The sequence below is a fragment of the Crinia signifera genome, chromosome 2, assembly GCF_055691185.1.
Source record: "Crinia signifera chromosome 2, ASM5569118v1, whole genome shotgun sequence".
Taxonomy (NCBI): Eukaryota; Metazoa; Chordata; class Amphibia; order Anura; family Myobatrachidae; genus Crinia; species Crinia signifera.
The window spans coordinates 33,015,847-33,030,356 of record NC_139218.1 but is presented as its reverse complement, the minus strand read 5'-3'; positions in this window follow the sequence as shown (position 1 = coordinate 33,030,356).

The window sequence follows — 14,510 nt, the reverse complement described above, 5'->3', positions numbered from 1 at the left end:
TTTGGGAGGTTGGAGAAGTGTATAATGTTTTGAGGAATGAAATAAATTTTGTGGGGTATCCGAATTTAGCTAAGGTTTGGAATAAATGGGGCCAGAGCACGAGATCGAATGCCTTCTCGGCATCGATCGCCAGTATAAGGCTAGGATCTGTGTCTGGATTGCAGGGGAGGAAAGCTTGGGTGGCTGCCAAAATTTTTCTTACATTGCAAACAGAGTGTCGTCCTGTGACAAAACCAGTCTGATCCTGGTGAACTACCTGAGGTAGGGTAGGGTTAAGGCGGTCCGCCAGGATCTTTGTTAGTAATTTATAATCGTTGTTGAGCAACGAAATTGGGCGGTATGACCCAGGTTTAGATAAATCCCTACCTGGTTTGGGGAGAACCTTAACTATTGCTGAATTAAAATAGAGTGGGGGGGAACCCTCAGCAAGGATGGAGTTAAACACTGTGGTTAGGATGGGTGCTAATTGGTCTGTGAGCAATTTATAAAAATCTCCAGAAAAGCCATCCGGACCCGGGGCTTTGGCTGTTTTTAGGTTTTTGATAGCTTTCGTTACTTCCATCAGCGAAATTGGGGAGGTTAAGGATAATATGGAGGATTCAGACAGTTGTGGAAATTCTAAATCAGACCAAATGTTAAGAATACGATTTGATGAGAGAGATTCGAGGTGCGTAGGAGAATTAGGAGGGACTGCTTCAGGTGTGGTGTAGATGGAGCTGTAGAAATCGGACATAATTTGTGTGATTTGTGAATTGGATGTTGTGACAGTACCGTCAGGGCGTGTCAGGGGATGAACTAGCATGGGGGCTCTGGTAGTGTTGAGTATATTCGATAATAGTTTTCCAGTTTTATTTCCTAGCTTGTGGAAGCGATAATTAGAGATAAATTGTAACTTATCTGTCATAGCTTGAAGGGCTTCTTCAAGTTGGGTCTTAGCGTGATTATATGCTGCCTTTGTGTTTGGGTTAGGAATCTGAGTGTAGTTAGAATATGCATTTGTTAATGAATCTTGAATTATTAAATATGAGTCTGCTAGAGACTTTTTAAGTTTTTTTTCAAATGCCATGATGGATCCACGTAATACAGCTTTGGCTGCCATCCAAAACATGGAAGGCGAAGCCAAGTAAAATTCTATGTGATTTGAATGATATTCATTCCAAGCATATAGGAGATATTTTTGGAATTGTTCTGAGGAGCATAAATGTGCCGGGAATTTCCATGTTTTATAATTGGATTTTTCTTTTGTAAGCTGGATGTTTATTTGAACTAGAGCATGATCTGAAAGACAGATGGGGTGAATTTGTGTTTCTGTGACATGAGGGAATGCATTTGTGGAAATAAATATGTAGTCGATGCGTGAGAGCGTCTGGTGAGCAGCCGATAAACAAGTGAATTCCCGTTCGGTGGGGTGAATTGCTCTCCACGCATCAGTCATGAGGAGGGATTTTAGAAGAAATGGGATGCCTATTCTAGGATTGCTTCTGGGGTTCTTAGGAGGAGCTGACTTATCCAATATTGGGTGAGAGGTTAAATTAAAGTCTCCGCATAAAATTAAGGTAGTATTAGTATATGGGGTCAGGAGAGTGATAAGTTGCTTGAAAAAGGGTTTAGAGTAAGAGTTTGGGGCATAAATGGAACATAAAGTGTAGGGGTTATTAGCTATGTTTAGAGATATTAAAAGGACTCTGCCTTCTGGGTCAGCAGTCGAGGATGTTACTTCAACAGGGAGTGATTTCCTGGCTAGAATGACAATACCTCTTGACTTGCTATTAAAGGGCGCAGATGCTAACACTTTCCACTGATACATCTGTAATTTTAATATCTCTGGTGGGAGGAGGTGAGTTTCTTGGATACAAATGATGTCTAATGATTTTTTTTTCAGGTAAAGTAGTACCTTTCGCCTTTTGGCAGGAGAATGAAATCCTCCAACGTTAAGAGATCCAATCCTCAGCTCAGTCATGGGAGTCCGGATGATGGTTCTGTGGCTTCACATATGTCTCAGCTTCCGATTCAGATTGGTTCCTAGGTGTAGGAGTGGGGAGGGAATGGAAAGTGAGGGAACATAAAACATGACAAGACAGGGGGAACATAACAAATATACATTTAAAGGGTATGATCAACATACCAGAAGGTAATGATGGATATAACAGACTATCCGCATTTGAAAATATATAAAAACGAAAAATCCTAATAAACCCTTTGTCTCGGGTTATGAATATTATTTAAAGGACCCGGGGCATGAACTACGGTCCTTAGCCCTTAACATAGTAACTTAATTTGCCTGGTCATAACTAGGATAAATTCTTTCTTTCCCCTTTTTTTTTTTTTTTTTTTTTTTTCCTTATCTATGGTAACCTATTTTTCATAATGATAGGGGAGGAACATCATTGCACGAATTATTATATCTCTTATTCTTCTCTTCACTTTCCTTCTTTCTCTTTTATCTCTTTCTCTCACTCCATCATGATATCTCCTCTATACCAACATTTGTATTGTTACTAACTTTAAGAAAAAGATATGGAGATAAGATATATTGCAGTATATGATATTACAGGGGATTCCCATAAAATATCACGGGGAGAGAAAGAAAAACTTAATTAAATACAAAAAAAAAACCTGACAAAAATAGAAGGGACGAGAGAGTGTTTGTCCAAAGGAGTTACTGAATAAGGCTCTTCATCCTGTATTGGACCTGGGGAGATTAAAGTTGAATGAATAAGGTGATAATGTCACTCCGGAAGATCTGTAATGTCGTCGGAGGATGCTTCATTTCTGTGTTGTAGAAAGGCTCTGGCATCATCCGGGCACAGGAAATCATAATGGGAATCTGCTGTGAAGATCCTGAGGCGAGCAGGGTACATCAGGGCGAATTTTTGTTTATCCGCTACCAGTTTCGTGCAGATCGGAGAGAAGGCTTTACGCTGCTTCGAGAGTTCCACTGAGAAATCTTGGAAGATAAAAATTTTCCTCCCTTCCCATAATAAATTCTGGTGTTTGTGGGAAGCCTTCCATATAATGACTCTATGAAGGTAATTTAGGCAGCGGAACAGGACTGGGCGCGGGCGTGCGTCAGTCTGCCTGGGAGGAGGACCCACTCGATGGATTCTTTCAATTACAATGTCCTTACATTCCTCAGTAATGCCTAGGAGAAGTGGTAAGGTTTTTGAAGCGAAATCATTTAGTGCTGGACCTTTGACGGTTTCAGGTATTCCTATCACCCTTACATTATTCCGTCTGGAGCGATTTTCCATTTCGTCCAGACGATTCCATAGTTGGTGATTTTCCCTCTGTAGTTTAATTATATCTTTCATAGCCACATGCATGTCGTGGCAAACTGCCCCAATCTTATTCTCATTATCAGTGACTCTGGTTGTGAGATGGTTCAATTGCTGTGTTATTTCTGCAACTGCACCTTTTAGTAGGGGAGCCATCGTGGATTTAATGGCATCCACTATATCCCCATAAGTAGCTGGCGTGTCTGGGCTGCGGCGTACCTGAGGGGTGTCTGTTATCTCCTGTATAGCTGCCGTCTTCTTAGACGCAGGAGACAAGGGAGGATCCGGCGCCATGTTTGATTCTGCCCGGCGCTTCTCATTGCGCTGCTGCTGGGGCTTAGACGCGGAGGTGCCGGGAGCTGGGGACTTATCCATTGCGTGCAGGGAGTAAGGCTGACGGACGGCAAGGTAAGCGAGAGCCTCTGGTGCGGCTCTCTTTAGCTGGTATTCGGGCTAGGACACGGAGCTGCGGTGTCAGTCAGCTCCGTTCATGCAGCCGGAAGCGGAAGTCTACCTGGCAACAAGTATTTTACACCCCCTGGAAACAAGCATGTAACTCCCCCTGGCAATGAGCATGTAACCCTCTGGCAATGAGTATGAAACCGCTGGAAGTGAACAAGTAATCCCTGATAACAAGCAAGAAATCCCTGGCAAGGAGCATGCAACCCCTGACAATGTGCATGTAATCCCCATGGCAATGTGCATATACTGCAACTCCCCCTGGCAATGAGCGTATAACTCCCCCCCTGGCAACAAGCTTGTAACTCCCCTGGCAATGAGCATGTAACTCCTCCCTAGTAACAAGCATGTAACTCCCCTGCCAATGAGCATGTAAACCCCCCTGCCCCGACAATGAGTATGTAACCCCCCTGGCTATGAGCATGTAGCTCCACCTGTCAATGAGAATGTACAGTAACTACCCCTAGCAACAAGCATTTAACCCCTCCGACAATGAGTATGAATCCACTGGCAATGAGCAAGTTATCCCCACCAACAAGCAAAAAAATCCCCGGCAAGGAGCATGTAACCCCTGGCAACGAGCATGTAGGTAAAAAAATAAATCTGCAATTAATGTATGGGAAAGAAGCTTTAATGTGGGACATCATTTCTATAATACTTTTTTTGTGTGTAGGCCATAAAATGGTGTCAGCAGCATAACTGTGTGTAGCCTAATATATAAAAGGAATTAGGGTGTGTGGCATAATGTGTCATGGGCATTACCGTTTGTGTGGCATTATGTGCAATGGACATTACTGTTTAAGGGGCATTATGGTTCGTGGCATAATGTGTAAAGGGCCTTACTATAAGAAGAAAAATTGGCTAGGGGGAAGGGGGGGGGGTTGTCGAAACATACCCTTACTCCTGGCACCATGTCACTTAGCTACACCTCTGGGAATAACCCTGGGATGATTTGGTCATTGACGGTGCTATTTTACATTAGCATAAACAATTGTAATATATCATTACATAAAAAGTATATAGCAAGAGTACGGTACAAAACTTGAAATGTCACTTTAAATTACATATTATTTTCTATAAAGAGCATTTTCCTCTAAATCACACTTGAATATTCTTTCTATTCCTATCTGTAGTAATATTTCTCATGTACAAATAAATAGCACATGCTCTTAAAATATTCCTGTCACTGCATTGATATTGATGATCATTTTTGCATTTTGTATAATCATTGTAAACAGCTTTTGAGTGACTCTAATAACTGTACTTTTAAGACCTGCTGAAATATACATTACAATCGGTAATGACAGAGATTTAGTACATTTTCTCGTTGAGGGAAAATTATAGGAAAATGCTTACAGGTTCCTAAACTTTTTCAAGTAGCATATTACTTCCATCTCAATAATCTGTAAGTAAAACTTTTCTTCATGCAAGCATTATGCACTAAATAGATTTGTTTCTACTGTTTGCAATCACAGATTCAGTTCTTCCGATGGGTGTGGATGGAAAGATCTACAAGTTTCTTGGTAGACAATCAATAGGTCAAAATGTAAAAGCTCACAATTGACAAAGGTAGACACATGAGAAGTAACTGTTGACATTATTTTTTCTGACTTTTAGAGCTATAGCCTTCACCTGATATTGTAGGACACACCCCTGAGAGGCAATAAACAGGTGGAGCTAGACATGCCCCTGCTCAACTGCACACCACATTTTACTAGCATCAAAAGTGGGCAAGTATGATACGAATAATTGGTAAAGTATCTGCAAAATAGGCCCCTCTAGGTTCTAAGGCTGTGAAGGTTTGGACGACAGTGCATAATATTATGGGTGTAAGAAGGAACGATATAAACTTTAATGACGAGTTTCTGTACCTCTGGCAGAATCTGAGGTTGGACACAGTAATGATCTTTTCGGTACTTGTGTATTATCAGGGCGCCCGGCTACGCTACGTTTTCAACGTAGGCTAAGCTATGTTGTTAGCGTAGCCGGCGCCGTGATAATACAGGAGGCAGCACTGGGAGCAGGGTGGTGTGGTCTATACTTACCCTCCTCTGGGCTGCGATCACCGATGACTCCCCAGCGGCAGCGGCAGTTACTCCCCGGAGGCAGCGACGGTCACTCCCTGGCGGAAGCGTTCAGTCCCCCTCCTCCGGCACTCGCAGTGGATGCTGTACATAATTCAGTGTAGTGCCGCTGGCAGCGCATCACATGGTTTCCCTGCTCCCCCAGCGGCACTACGCTAATTGCGTACAGCGTCCGTGGCGAGTGCCGGAGCAGGGGGACTGAATGCGACTGCCGGGGAATCACTGTGGATCCGAGCGCGAGTCAGCAGGGATTGACACGGTGCCCGGGTAGGAGGAGGGTAAGTATAGGCCAGCCATTTTACCCCCACTATCCACATCATACCCCCACCATCCACGTCATACCCCCAGTATCCACGTTGGCATGGAGTTGATTTTATAAAGTTTGGCAAGCGCAATGAGCCAATGAGCCTGAAGCATGGCGAGCGCAGCAGATACGCGTCCCCTTGCAGGGTTCGCTGCAATCGGCACGGTGCTACGCTGCGCTCGCCACACTTTATAAAATAAACTCCACACTGATGTGGATAATTGGGGTATGATGTGGATAGTGGGGATATTAAGCATTGTGTATTTTTAGGGCTCCACAACCAGTTACGTAGTTTACATAGCCAGCATAGTGCTGTATTGGTATTCTGAATACACCACTATGTAAACTACGTAATGGGCGCCCTGATAATACAAAAGTTAGGTTTAGGCACTAGGGGGAGCTATAGGGTCAGGCTGTGGGAGTGGTAGAACTATGCTGCTTGAAGATATAGTTTTGGGAGATAGTGGAGGGTAAGAATACTTTCCTGACCCCCTACGCTAGAATGCCGGCATCGGTATTCTGACTGTCTGCATACTGTCCACCGATCATCCATTATGACACTGCCATTATATGCCCAACTCTTCTTCTCAAAATGAAACAATTTCCACACCTGTGGCACATGATATGCTGTTAGCTGTCGTCTCATCATAATGTCTAAAATGAATATGACATCATAAAAGGATTACAAATTTCTATACCTTTCAAATTGAACCTTCTAATGATAGTTAGATTTGACCTTTAAGTTTGACCTCTGCTACAACACCATAAGCTCCAGAACAGTGACTGCTTTGTTCAAATTAAATTCTAAAACTGATCTACTCAAACTGCTTATAAAGGAGGGTAAAGCAGATTTCTACTGCACTAAATGATACATGTCCATTAATAAACAAAGTAGATCTCTCACTCTCTGTTCTCTGAATATGACAGATACATTATTCATAAAAACAGATTTGACTTTCTGTAATTCATCAACTGTTTCAGAATATTTAAAAATAGCGTTCAGTTATCAGCTTTGCATTTTTTTAACATTGGCAGATAAATGATGGTATTACCGTGGTCAAAAGTGTTCACCATTTATTATAGATTTAATTGCCAAAATTGAAATAAATGTACATCATATTTACATAACCTTTGTTCAGGCTGAAGGTCATTTAGCTGCCAGTAATTTCCAGATAGACTCTCTCTGTTGTTTGACTGTCAATTAATGTAAAAATTGTCAATTAGTTGATCCAGAACAAGCACCAGGCTAATTTGGCATACAAGGATAAGTCACTTGTAATATTGCAAGAACACTTTACAGAAAAAGTTAATTTCATGTCAGTATTTGACTGTGTCTTTGGAAGGTCACTGCATTAACCCTTGCACCTTATCCTGCTATAAAATGGACATATTGGGTGTTTTAGTGTTGAATGTAAAAATTGCCTATTTGCAAATGTACAAATCTGCCTCTTACAATGACATACCTCTTGAGATATGTATACTTGGGGTCTGACTGGCCCCAAGTTGGTCCTACTGCCTATTTTTCACCCCTAGACATTTTAGAAAATGCCAAAATAGTGACCCAAATGGTTTGAAAGTGAAAGGCATTGAATAGGTTGGTGAGCCGACTAAGAGATGGGGCGACAGAGAAAGATTATCACTTAGGAGGTAGACCTACTGGATTCTTAAACTGGTTATGGTATAAATGATAGATTGACTCTAGTTCGACAGTAATTAGGTCCACCACTAATGGTCGAAAGTGGGTAGGTTAACACCTTTAAATGGTCCACAATGACTCAAGGTCATCATTGACCGAAGGTCCACACAAGCAAAATGGCAACATAGACATGGTGGACAATGAAAATATAGATTGAAACATTGATAAAGCATGCAAGGCTGTTTGTTTCATCTGTTAGCCCTGAGTTCCACACCATACTTTTATTGCACTTATCTTCAGGCACCAGGCAAAGTTAGCTTTTATATGGGAGTGCCGGACCATCGCTGCTGTATATATATATATATATATATATATATATATATATATATATATATATATATATATATAGATGCTGGGTGACGGCGGCACTCGTTCAAATAAGCAGACCAGACAACTGGATCGTGACCAACGTTTCAAGGCTGGTGCAGCCTCTTTATCAAGGTGCAGTAAGACAAAGATAAGATACAGCCAAATACCACATACCTTTATTCCATTTCCGTGCAGCTCAGCGTCCATTGCCACGCCACCTCCCGGTGCTCAGTCGTGACGTCATCACCCCGTTGTGAAGGGGCGGGCGTTGAATCGAGTACCGGAGCTGGAAAATGATACATATATATTTGTGTTACAACTACAAATGTACAAAAACAATCTTAATGCATAAGGGAATGTGACATTACTTGTTGCAAAATGGTTGCAATCCACTTAGTGGTAATATATACTTAAACAAAGTGCAAAACATAAGTGCAAAAAAACAACACAACAGTGATAAGTGTGACTTCAAACTAGTATATATAGTGACAAATGAAATTAAATCGCACAATTACCAACCTGGCCACACCAATATTGTGCGATTTAATTTAATTTGTCACTATGTATACTAGTTTGAAGTCACACTTATCACTGTTGTGTTGTTTTTTTTGCACTTATGTTTTGCACTTTGTTTAAGTATATATTACCACTAAGTGGATTGCAACCATTTTGCAACAAGTAATGTCACATTCCCTTATGCATTAAGATTGTTTTTGTACATTTGTAGTTGTAACACAAATATATATGTATCATTTTCCAGCTCCGGAATGCTCGCTTCAACGCCCGGCCCTTCACAACGGGGTGATGATGTCACGACTGAGCGCCGGGAGGCGGCGTGGCAATGGACGCTGAGCTGCACGGAAATGGAATAAAGGTATGTGGTATTTGGCTGTATCTTTGTCTTACTGCACCTTGATAAAGAGGCTGCACCAGCCTTGAAACGTTGGTCACGATCCAGTTGTCTGGTCTGCTTATTTGAACGAGTGCCGCTGTCACCCAGCATCTATTTTTCCCGGACACCTTCCGGGTAACTAACGGGGGGCACCGCATCATTGCCATATTGCGTTTGTAATCACAGCGGAGCCGCATCACCCAGCTTCCTATATATATATATATATATATATATATATATATATATAGGGCAAGAGGGTCCCGGCACTCGTCCTTAATGGTGCAAATACTTGTGGTGCCTCTCAATTTCAAAAGAAAAATGTAACACAAAAAGCAACAGATGGCACTCGCAAGGTTGAGCAATGTCTGCACGGCGGCAGCAATCGTAGAACAAAAAGAATCAACACAGGCTTGTGTTGATTCTTTTTGTTCTACGATTGCTGCCGCCGTGCAGACATTGCTCAACCTTGCGAGTGCCATCTGTTGCTTTTTGTGTTTTATATATATATATATATATATATATATATATATATATATATATATATATATATATATATATATACTAGGTGATTCATCGCGTCCTACGGGTGCTCTTCACACCGTCGTAAGGGGCTGCGCCCCCTTAGTTTGTGAACATTTGTATATGAGAAAGATGGTTAGAATTGTATGAAAGATGCCTGTATTGCAACTTGAGTTATAGGTGAAATGTGTTAAATAGAGAGCATATGATGTGGAAGGGGGTGTGTATTGTTTTGTTTAATTAAAAAGCGGTATCAGGGATGCTTAGATGAGTAAAGTAATGATTGTGTTTGAGTGTCTGTGTCATGAGTAATTTAGAGTACTCTGTGTATTTGTTGTTTTAATGTATGGTGTGTTGTGTGCGCTATTAAATAAGTGTTTGTAGTGGTGGTGTGCATGTAAAGGGATGTTGTAATGGTGTTGTGTGTATGAGTGTGTTCTGGTTTTTTTAGGTAGTTGGGTGTCTGTGTGTATTTTTGTTTGGAATTGAAGTTGGTGTGTGTTTGAAATGGAGGTGTGGGGGGTAGAAGAAGTGGTATTTAAGCTGCTAGTGTTGTGTAGCTGAGCTGTAACGCTAGTTGGCGTGTGAGGGTGGTGCTAGTGTTTGTTATCGTGTTCAAGTTGGGTGTATTTTTTGTACTATAGAAGGTGGGTTAGAGAGTGATTGTTGTGATGTTGGATATCTTGCATAGGTGTACAGTATAAGTGTGTGTGCAATTGCGGTGTAAAGAGAGTGTTTGTAGGTTATTGATGGGGTTGTGTATGATGTTGTTGTGAAGGGTTGAGTTGTCTTGAGATGTTGGGCAGGTGGGTTTGGTTTTGAGACCGATGGTAAAGAGGGCATGCGTTCTTGGTATTATGGTGCAAAGATAGTGAGTGTGTTTTGACCTTGGTGTGGGGGGTGGATAGTGTAGGTGTGATGGGTTGTGTTGGGTAGTTGTTGCAGGTGTTGAGTGCAGGGGGTGTGGATCTAGTGGAGTCAAGATATTGGTTGGGGGGGCAATGTTTTGTGGGTGTGTGCCGGTGTCTGTTGTTTTGTTGTTTGCCGAATGGGGTTGTTTTCGGGTTAGATTATTTGTGTCTCTGTAGAGTGTTGTGGTGTTTTGTTGTCTGGTGGATGCGAATGTTGGCGATGTGTGAATATTGGCCATGCTGTCTTTGCACCCCAGGGCTATTGTTATTCTTGGCCGTGTACATGCCATTGGTGGGTATGGCTTGTCAGGGTAGTGTCCGAGGGGCAGTGCGGGGAGTGGGTTTGAGGGAGGGAGGTGGGTCAGTGCGTAACGGCGCATACACAGAGAGGCATGCTCCGTGCATCGCACGGAGAGGCTCCTTTAGGAGGCCTGTCCCTGCGTCCTGCAGGTTAAATTAAGGGGGTTTAATGGGGGCGTTGTTGGTGTGGTGTTGTGGGTTGGGTTTGGTGAAAGTCTTGCGTTTGCTAAGCAATTTGGGGTGTTAATGGGGGCGTTGGTGCTGTGGTGTTGTGAGGTGGTGTTATGTAGTGTTATGGATGTTATTGTTGTGCTGTAAGTGTAGATAGGTGTAAAGTGCATGGGGTGGTCTAGTTGTGGCAAGAAAGTGTGTGTGTGTTACAATGGTGTGTGAAAATTACCTTTTATCCGTTGGTGGTAGAGATGAGTGATCTGTTGGTGTCCAAGGCGGGCAATGGTGGCAGGCTTCGTCCACAGTATTTGTGACGCTGAAGGGGGTGGCAGGCAGCTGGCTCAGGCGTCCGGGGATGGCATGCATCGGCCACAGTCTGATTTCATCAGGAGGGGGTGCCAGGCAGTGGGTGCAGGCAGCCGGAGTTGCCAGGTGGGTCTGCGCAGGGTTGGCACCAGGAGGCAGCAGGCGCAGTGTGAAGACGTCTTGCGGTGTGCGGGGTGGCTCTGCGCAGGGTTGGCAGCAGGAGGCAGCGAGCGCAGTGTGAAGGCGTCTAGCGGTGCTGCGGGGTGGCTCAGCGCAGGGTTGGCAGCAGGAGGCAGCGGGCGCAGTGTGAAGGCGTCTAGCGGTGCTGCGGGGTGGCTCAGCGCAGGGTTGGCAGCAGGAGGCAGAGGGCGCAGTGTGAAGGCGTCTTGCGGTGCTGCGGGGTGGCTCCGCGCAGGGTTGGCAGCAGGAGGCTGCGGGCGAAGTGTGTAGGCGTCTTGCGGTGCGCGGGTTGGCTCAGCGCAGGGTTTGTTGCTGGAGGCGGCGTGTTTGTATGCGGAGGCAGCCTGCGCTGTGTGCTGGCGTCTAGGGGTGCGCGGGGTGGGTCAGCGGCGTGTTTGTATGCGGAGGCAGCCTGCGCTGTGTGCTGGCGTCTAGGGGTGCGCGGGGTGGGTCAGCGGCGTGTTTTTAGGCGGAGGCAGCGGGTGCTGTGTGCCGGCGTCTAGCGCTGCTGCCGGGTGGCTGAACGCAGGAGGCAGCGGGCGCACGGCTGTCTCAGCAGCGTGTTCCCGCGACAGTTGTACACGCTCCTGCCCTGAGCGCAGGAGCCGGGGGTAAGGTGTGCGTTATTGCGGGGGTTAGGTGGGGATAGGGCTATGCGGGTGCTGTGTGCCTGTGTGTAGCGCTGCCGCCGGGTGTCTGAGCGCAGGAGGCAGCGGGCGCACGGCTGTCCTGCCCTGAGCGCAGGAGCCGGGGGTAAGGTGTGGGGCTATGCGGGTGCTGTGTGCCTGTGTGTAGCGCTGCTGCCGGGTGTCTGAACGCAGGAGGCAGCGGGCGCACGGCTGTCCTGCCCTGAGCGCAGGAGCCGGGGGTAAGGTGTGGGACGTGCAGGGCTATTTCTCGTATATATTTGGCTACATTTGTTTTTGCAGGCTGGGTGGTGTGTGACCCCGCCCAGCGTTACAGCCGCAGATGATTGACAGATGTAGCCAAATATATAAGAGATATATATACATATACACACATACTACATGGCTACATAGGGGCAATAATAGCAGTAGTATTAGGGGCAGTGACAGAGGTAGTGACGGTAGCAAGGATAGCAGCAGTGATGGTGGCAGTGATAGCGGAAGTGATTGTGGAAGTGAGGGGGTTGTGACCAGGGGTAGTGAGGGTGGCAGGGATAGTGACAGTAATGGTGGTAGTGATAACAGCAATGATAGGGGCAGTGACAGGGTTAGTGATGGCAGCAGTGATAGTGGCTGTGATAGGGGAAGTGATGGAGGAAGTGATAGTGACTGTGATGGGGGATAGTAATAGGGGCAGTGATGGTTGTAGTAACAGGGGTAGTAATAGGGGCAGTGATGGGGGTAGTAATAGTGGCAGTGATGGTTGTAGTAACAGGGGTAGTAATAGGGGCAGTGATGGGGATATTAATAGGAGAAATGATGGCCGTAGTAATAGTGGCAGTGAGGGGGCTAGTGATAGGGGCAGTGAAAGCAGCAGTGATGGACAATGGCATAATAATAGAGGGTGCGACTTGGGAGGGCTGAGGCCCCAGCAGGCTATCCCCTGCACCCTGTAATAAAATGTTTTACTGAATTTTTATTTGTAATAGTCGCCGGATTTATGTCCCACACAGCCATATTGTACTTACATGGGAGGTAGACGAAAGTAGAAGGTGGAGGAAGCCGCATACAGAACTTCTGCTTAGTGTAATGGGGATGCAGATAGTTGTCTGCACTGCTGCACAGGTCTGGCTACACGCGGTGGCCGCATTCCTCCGTCTTCCTTGCCCAGACTCGGCGTAGACCAGAGTACCCATCTCCCCCAAGTCCCCCCCCCCCCGGATTTGGCGGCGGCGCTAGCCGCTTCAAGCTCCCCCCCCACACTCGACAGTGGCCGCTTGACCTCCCAAGCCATCACTCACCCCCCCTGCGCAGGTGAATGGGCGGGCAGGGGGGGCGCGCATCCCCTCACGCCTGGGGCGCTGCTGTGCGTTGCACCGGCCCTGGCTACACGGCACTGTACAGAGGGGGGGAGGCAGGAGCAGGGAGCCGCGTCTTCTGCAGGTTCTGTCAGTGTAGCTGAGAGCCTGCAGTAGTGGAGCCAGGGCTGCTTGTCTGACGGACACTGACTGATACAGTGGCATCCCCGGCTCCGCTACTGCAGACTCAGCTACACACACTGACAGAATCTGCAGCAGAAGACGGTTCCCTCCTCTCCCTCCGTGTAAGTGCGGCTGTGCGCGACATATATCGGGGTGCTGCCGGGTGGCTGGACGCAGGAGGCAGCGGGCGCACGGCTGTCTCAGCAGTGTATGTGCGGCCGTGTTCCCGCGACAGTTGAACACTGTCTGCCCTGAGCGCAGGAGCCGGGGCACAGGGACCGGGACCGAGAGTAAGGTGTGCGTGATTGCGGGGGTAAGTGGGGATAGGTGTGGGACGTGCAGGGCTATTTCTCCTATATATATTTGGCTACATTTGTTTTTGCAGGCTGGGTGGTGTGTGACCCCGCCCAGCGTTACAGCCGCAGATGATTGACAGATGTAGCCAAATATATAAGAGATATATTGAGCCAGACTGATCCTGCAGTGATGTAACTGTGATTCCTTGTACCTGATTATCATGCTAAGTATGGATTGCTGTTTTACCACTGTTCCGCTGCAGAAAATGGATCTTTGAAAATTTCACTATAAAAAACTTTCACTTTTTATCGCAATGGAGTGCCTGCCTCTAATTACCAACCTACTACCCTTTTATATGGTCTGAGCACCCACCTGGTGAACTTCAAGGAGTGTGCAAGTTGCCTTTGCCTGGATATATATATATATATATATATATATATATATATATATATATATATATATATATATATATAAACGGGGGTCCACAGCAGCACTCTCGCGGTTTTCTTTTCAAATGAGACACCACACTGTGGGACTTAGAGGTTCAGCCTGAACCTCTAAGTCCCACTGTGTGGTGTCTTATTTGAAAAGAAAACCGCGAGAGTGCTGCTGTGGACCCCCGTTTCTATTATTTTGTTGCAGCACCCCAGTCACATTGATTGATATATCCTGGAGTGCCTTCTACTGTATCATATATATA